General features: G+C 32.8%; 1 pseudogene; it reads left to right on the forward strand.

Annotated features, from left to right (window-relative positions):
* The first annotated feature begins 6,178 nt into the window (after positions 1 to 6,178).
* Positions 6,179 to 7,029, forward strand: LOC136064601 (FCS-Like Zinc finger 17-like; annotated as a pseudogene).
* The last annotated feature ends 312 nt before the right edge of the window (positions 7,030 to 7,341 follow it).

The following is a 7,341-nucleotide window of genomic DNA, read 5'->3' on the forward strand; positions in this document are numbered from 1 at the left end:
TGCAATCTCTTCTCCTTCCCTCTTCCATTCTTATATCTTGAGAGGAGATTTGTACTCCAAACGAGCTACTTATCCTTAAGTAAGAAATCCTTGCAATCTCTTCTCCTTCCCTCTTCCATTCTCATATCTTGAGAGGAGATTTGTACTCCAAACACAACCAACCCTATTTAGAGTGTAAAAAGTGTTTTGGAGCTTGGGAAGCATTTGGAATTTGTCAAAAGAAGCCGGTGAGGCTTGGCAGATGCAATCGAGCGGTATTGTGGGATCCGAATAACTCGTGAAGGCAAGACTTCAAGAAATCTGTTGGTAACTGGAGTTTGGGGAGCTTAAATATATTGGATAGATTAGGCTTTGAGGGTCTTTTTGATATTCGTGTACTCCAACTTATTCACTAGTGGATCAATTTCGACTTAGAGGGTTGCGGAGAGGTTTTTCGCCGAGTTCTTCGGTTTCCTCTTTGATAACACATTGCCGTGTTATCTTGTGTTTGCATCTCTCTTCTCTTTCTCTTTGTGCTTTACATTTATTGTTTATGGAACATGTTTATGCACTAGAGTAGTTTCGGTTTATTGCACCTAATTTACTCTTGTTCTGCACTTAGATAAGTTAGAATAAAAGCAATTTAGTCATAATTTAAAATTGGGGATCTAAATAAGCATTAGTGTTTTCAATCTATTTGAGCTTTCATGATTGATTATCAGATGATTATAAGACATCAATGATCTGGATTGACTATAAGACATCTATGATCTAAACAAATGATATCCTTTCTTAACACTATGAAGTTCAGAAAATGAATGGAAAATAATTTATCTTTTGGATTACCCTTTGACAAAGGTAATCTCAAGATTTCATTCAACTTCTCATACCTTATTGGTTATACGATCCCCCATAAATAGCCAATGATAAGAAAGAGCAAAATTAATATTGAATCTGGATGGTTGGCCATGCACAAATCAGCGGTAGCACTAGAAATTTTTTTAGGTAGTCATTAAGAAAGTTAAATGATATAAAATCTAAAACAAAGAGAATTTGAATTTATCAACATCACAAAAAAAAAAAAAAAGTAAATACAAGAAGTTTTACAAATTTATTTTACTAGCAAAATGAAAAACCTAAAAGGGATTGGTGAGAAAACTAAGAATATGCTAATATTAAAATAATGAAGCAAGAGACTTTTAAATTATCAGAGAATAGAGATAAATGAGGAAGAGGAGAAAGTAATAGATAAAGAGTAACATATGATACCTGTTGCGACCATGAGCCAAACTACCAAGGAGGGCAGAGCTGGCCATCAAGGAGAATTCACAACTCACAATATCTCTCTTGGTATTGTTTGAAAAAAAAATGAAATTATAGATTATTTTTATGCAATGGAGTGAACGAGTTACAAACCTGAATAATTAGAAGTTTTGATTTTTGTTTTTTTTAAATGAACTTTTTGTTGAATATTCTATTCATTTGTTGTTGTTTGGCATAATCTTGTTATTATTTGAGCTTTTTTTTATTTTTTTTGTGTGCTATTATTTGGGTTGGGATGTGGCTTGACTTTGGATATTTGGCAAAGTCGGTGGCCTTAGTTTGCTCTAGTGGAAGTAGGAAACCATGTCCTATTTGTTTTTGGAGATATACATCATGGCACAAACAAATTAAGTCCTAGTTGTATTAGGATACATTAGCCAACTTTGTTAGCGTGTGTAGGGCTATCCATTGAAAACTGCCACCCGAACCACCCGACAAAACTGCTTAAACCCAAGTCAACCATCTGCTGACTCGACGCCTTCGTAGTCGATGGTGGGTGCTCCCATCCGAAACCCGATCCAAATCGACCCAACCGCCACCCCTTCACCATTTGATACTCTGTCTAGATTTGTATTTGTTGTGCTCAGATATATCTTCATCATGCTTAATCTCCCACCTCACCGTGCTCAGATCTACTTACGCCATGCTCGATCTCCTTCGTCGTGCCCGGATTTGTCTTCTTCAGGTCCCGATATGTCTTCTCCGAGCCTAGATCTGTCTTCTCTGTGTGTAGCTTTGCCTAGATCTACCATCTTCAATTGCATCTCTGCCAAGATCTATCACCTTCGATTTCGACTGAAACCCAATCGGCCTCACTTGAAAATTGACTTGATCCAATCCAATCTCCTTTTTGGTAGGTGGCGAGTGCTCTTTTCTGCCACCTAATTCTGTCGGGTCGAGTCTGGGTTAAGCCCAAACCTGAACCGACCCAACCTAGGGACACCCCTGAGTGTGTGTGTGTGTGTGTGTGTGTGTATGTGTGTGTGTGTGCATGTGCGCGCATACACTTTTTTACGGCTTGTGGAATTGTATTGTACAATTGAGAGAAAGAGGCTAGCTACAAGACTAGCACAAATATAATAAGGTGCTCTATTCTGTGTGAGAGAAGCGATGGTGTATTTAGGGTTTGGGCATTGTGAGAGTACTATTGTACTACTATTGTAATCTTACTACAAAAAACTGGTCCTATAGTGGCGTTTGGAATGTCCTATAGTGGCGTTTTAAAAAATGAGTCTATAGCAGTGTTTCTAAAAACCTATAATGGAGTTTTTAAAACGCCACTATAGGTCCTAGTCTTACAAGGGCCTATAGTGGCGTTTGTCAAACGCCACTATAGACACTTTTAATTTTATTTATTTTTTGGTTGGGTAGGGCCTATAATGGCATTTGACAAACGCCGCTAGAGGCCCTTGTAACAGCAGGACCTATAGTGGCGTTTCGCAAACGCCACTATAGGCATTTAACCTATAGTGGCATTTGCAAATGCCACTATAGCCTAGCAAAAAAAAAGGGAGGGGGGGGGACCTATATAGGTCCAAAAAGTGCTTCTTCTACAATATTCCAACACCCCAAAAAAAAAAAAAAAAAACACTAAAACTGAATGGGTTTGAGCAGTAAAGAAAACCATGGAATATGCCTAGAATATTCTATGGCGTATTCCAAAATATTTTAATATAATATAAATATATATATATATTTAAATGTATATATTATTATATATTTAAATAAATGAGAGATGTTATGTCCACAATATTTTTACAACAAATTATAAGTAGTTAGTTGTTATTGGTTCAAATTTGAACCTAACAATAAGATTATTTTTTTGCCTTAATAATAACAACCAGTAGTAACTTGTCACTTAAAATTTATTGTAAAAATGTTGTGAAAATGTTGTTGACATATCATTTCTCTTTATATATATATATATTTATGTAGGAGGGATGCTACGTTTACAATATTTTTACGACAAATCATAGGTGATTAATTGTTATTGGTTCAAATTTGAACCTAACACTAAAATTAATTTTTTACCTTAACAATAACAATCAGTAACAAACTATCACTAAAATGTTTTGTAAAAATATTGTAAAAATATTGTGAATTTATCATTTATTTATATATATATATATACACACATATATAGTTATCATTTCTTTTTATATATATATATATATATTTAAAAAAACATTAAAACCCCCACCTACCCCCACTCTCCCATATCTCTCCCTTATCTCCACGCCAAGCCTCAGACTTCTTTTCTCTCTTGGTTTTTTTTTTTTTTTTTTTTTCCTTTCTTTCTTTTTCTCCCTAGTTTGTCTCTCCACGCCAAAGTCTCATACTTCCTTTCTTTTTCTTTTTTTTTTCTTTTATTTTTTTTTAGTACTCCTCCATCTTTCTTCTTTTCTTTTTCTTTCACTCTTCTTTCACTTCACACCTGAATTGATTCTTTTCTATTCCTCTCCATTTTGATTTTATTTATTTTATTTTATTTGTGGTGGTGTTAAGGTGTTAATGTTTGTGGGTTTTGGATTTGTAGATAGTATTGCAGCTTATTAATTTTGTTCAAATTTGTAGATGGTGTTTGAAGCCATTGGTTGTATAGTTGTAGGTAAGCATTTTTTATTTTTATTTTTTATTTTATGATTGTTTTGGTCTATTTATTTTTTTATAATAGTTTTGGTCTATTCCTTAGATGTGGGCATGTTGCGTTTGATTTTGAATTTTTTTGGGTGGGTTTGTGTTTTCATTTTGAATTTGCTGGGATAGCTATAGTACTGTTTGTATTTGAAGTTGCTATTTTTTTTTTTTTAATTTTTGGATGTGAGCATGTTGTGTTTGATTTTGAATTTTTTTAGGTGGGTTTGTGTTTCATTTTGAATTTGCTGGGCTAGTATAGTGTTTGCATTTTGTTTTGTATCTTTTAATTTAATTAAAATTGTAATATTAATTTAATTACAATCTTAATTCAATAAAAAAACCCTTTCACGTCAAAAAAAAAATTCTTTTGATTACCAAAAATTAATTTTTGGTAATCAAATTTTTTTTGGTTTTTTTTGCTATAGCGGCGTTTTTAGAGTCTATAGTGGCGTTTTACAAACATCACTATTGTACCGTCACTATAGACCTATGGTGGCGTTTACAAATGCCACTATAGATTAAATTTTTTTTTTTTTTAATTTTTGAAAAAGCCTATAGTGGCCTATAGGTCTTTAATGGCGGTACAAAAGTGGCGTTTGTAAACGCCACTATAGCAAACGGCACTATAGCCCAAATGGGTCTATAGTGGCGTTTTTAGTACCTATAGATACGCCCAGTTTTTTGTAGCATCTCCTTGCGTATAGTGGAGCTTTCTCTATTGCAGCCTGTGAACATAGGCATATTGCCGAACCACATAAATTTCTTGTGTCTATTTTTCTTCTCTCTTCATTAATCTTGTGCAAGTGGGTTTATATTTTCTCAACAATTAGGACTAATTTTTATTGTTTATATATGGACGTTTATTTATTATGTTTTTTGTTTAAGGGTTTCAAAATTATGTTTGAGTACCAAGATTATTTTTGTGAGAAATGCTATAGGTTACAATATTTTCACAACAAATTTTTGGTGTCAAGCTGTTACTGATAGACAAAAATGTGATGTCAATTGTGGACCCAATTTAAAACTTGTAACAGCTTGCCATCTAGAGTTGGTTGTAAAAATGACATAGATATTAGCATTACTCTACTTTTGTTGCATCCAAATTCTTGAGATTCTCAAGTGGATGTTCAATATTTTTTTAGGGAGGTGAAAACATGTTAACTTGAAAATAATTGTGTATATAAACATTTACTTTTTCAAGTATAATTTTTATTTTTTGTGTGCAATAATGAACAATACATGTAGAGCTACAAGTGGCATCAACTCTATAAAGGAATCATTTAGATAAAATGAAAAACTATCATTCATATATATATAAAATTGTAAAATAATATTATGGTCTCTAAACTTTTCTTTAAAAAAAAAATTTGTCCCTAAACTTTGATTATTTTTTTTTTCAATTCTATAACTTTGTAAAGAGTTTTTTCAATAGTTTAGTAACAAAAATAGGGATGAAAAAAGAATAGTTTTCAATAGCTTAGGGATGAAAAAGATATTTTTAAAGTTTAAAGACATAAATAAAACATTTCAATATTTAAGGAATGAAAGGAGAATTGTTTAATAGTTTAAAAGAAAAAAATGAATTTCTTATAGTTTTGGAATGAAAAAAAAAATTTTTGGTTAAATTTAAGGACCAAAATAGTATTTTATCATATATAAAACTATCAACAAGAATTAATAAAGTCATGAGTCCCATGCATTGCAAGAAAGATGACTACATTAAACAATTATGTACTTGGGCATTAAAATAACTAATTTGAAATTCCATGGATCAAGTTGATAGCAAAACTAAATTAATTTGAAATTGCCAAAATGTATTTTAACCAAGAATCTATATAACCAATTTGCTCATATCTTACTATTTTCTCATTCTACAGCATTATACTACATTTTCTTTCTTCCTTTTCTACATGGCAGACATTAGCCAGGAAGGAACAGCACGACCAAGACAGCAATTGGATTTCGAAGCCAACGGTCTTCCCTTGTTAGGTCATTTTCTGTTTTGCGGCTCGTCCTAATGCTCACTTTCGTAAAACAAAGTCCCTGAATCCCTCTTACTCTTTCTTTCGTCCATTTTTTCTTGGGTCCTTTAATAATTTCTTACAATATAATTTTTGTTTAAACTTTAGTCTTTAGACAAAGCATGCAATGCAAAACGCGGTAAAGATTATAAAAATTATTATAGACAAAACAAAATGAAGCACGTAGGAAGCAAAAACAGTACCAACAACAGTAAATCATGCTGTTTTCCTCATGTCATTATTTTTCTGAGTGTGTACCAAATGCCTTTAAACATCATTCACTTATCCACTTTAACAACTTCATCAAATTCCCCTCCCTCTCTCTCTCTCTCTCTCTCTCTCCAATCTACACAACAAACAAAACGCTTCTAAAGTTCAAGACTCCCTTCGAAATGGAAGATGAAGTTAATAAGCAGAGTAAACAACATAATAAGTCCAGCTATGCAGGCCATGCAATCTAAAACAACCACACTTCATTAGCTGTTGGGTTACAAATCCTTATACAGATTTCACATGGTGAATCCAATATCCTTGTCAAATCCGCATTGAAATTAACCTAACCCACCTCTCAATTCCCACTAATTCATCTTCATACCAAATCTCTTGAATCTTGCTTTCTAAAAATGTGTCACCTATGTGACAAGAAACTAAGCCCTGATAAAGATGTGTACATGTACAGGAAATTAATCTTTTTACATTTTTGGTTAATTAGAGCGAAAGTTATCTTACTAGTATGATAGTATTTTGTAAAATATGTTAGTTCATTATTGTATTTTAGTCTTGCTCTTCACTAAATTTTGTGCTCCAATGCTATGAATATCAATCAAAATAACTGATGTTATGTTAATGCAGGGGTGACCAAGGCTTCTGTAGTATAGAGTACCGGAACAGACAAATTGTATTGCATGAAATGAGAGAATTAGAAACTTCTACGAAGAACATGGTAGCATCTTATAGACATTGTTGCAATAGTGGCAAACGTGAGACTCAAATCCTCCTAGAGGAAATACGTCAGAGACATGAGCCAAGGCCAATCCGTTATCAAATAAATTGGGCGATAGTGTCATAGCTAGAATCATATATTGTGTATTTGCAAGTGAAGATGATGTAGAGAGTGGGAAGGTAAAAGTGAAAGAGTTGGAATTTCTTGTTATATATGGTAAGCAGATGAAATTTTTGTTGTAGTACTATTTTTTCCATATTCAAGAGTATAATAAGACAAGCTGATAAGGATGATTTGAAGTAGCGCTCTTTCTTAACCAAAGAAAAAAGTGCTCAATTTCTTTGCTTTCCCTTTCAATTGTAAGATTAATATCACTTATCCTTGTTATATGTCACTTTCTTTTCTTGTCTGTCACTACAAGACAAGGCCATCACAAAT

This window comes from Quercus suber, unplaced genomic scaffold (assembly GCF_002906115.3).
Source record: "Quercus suber isolate HL8 unplaced genomic scaffold, Cork oak 2.0 scaffold_714, whole genome shotgun sequence".
Lineage (NCBI taxonomy): Eukaryota > Viridiplantae > Streptophyta > Magnoliopsida > Fagales > Fagaceae > Quercus > Quercus suber.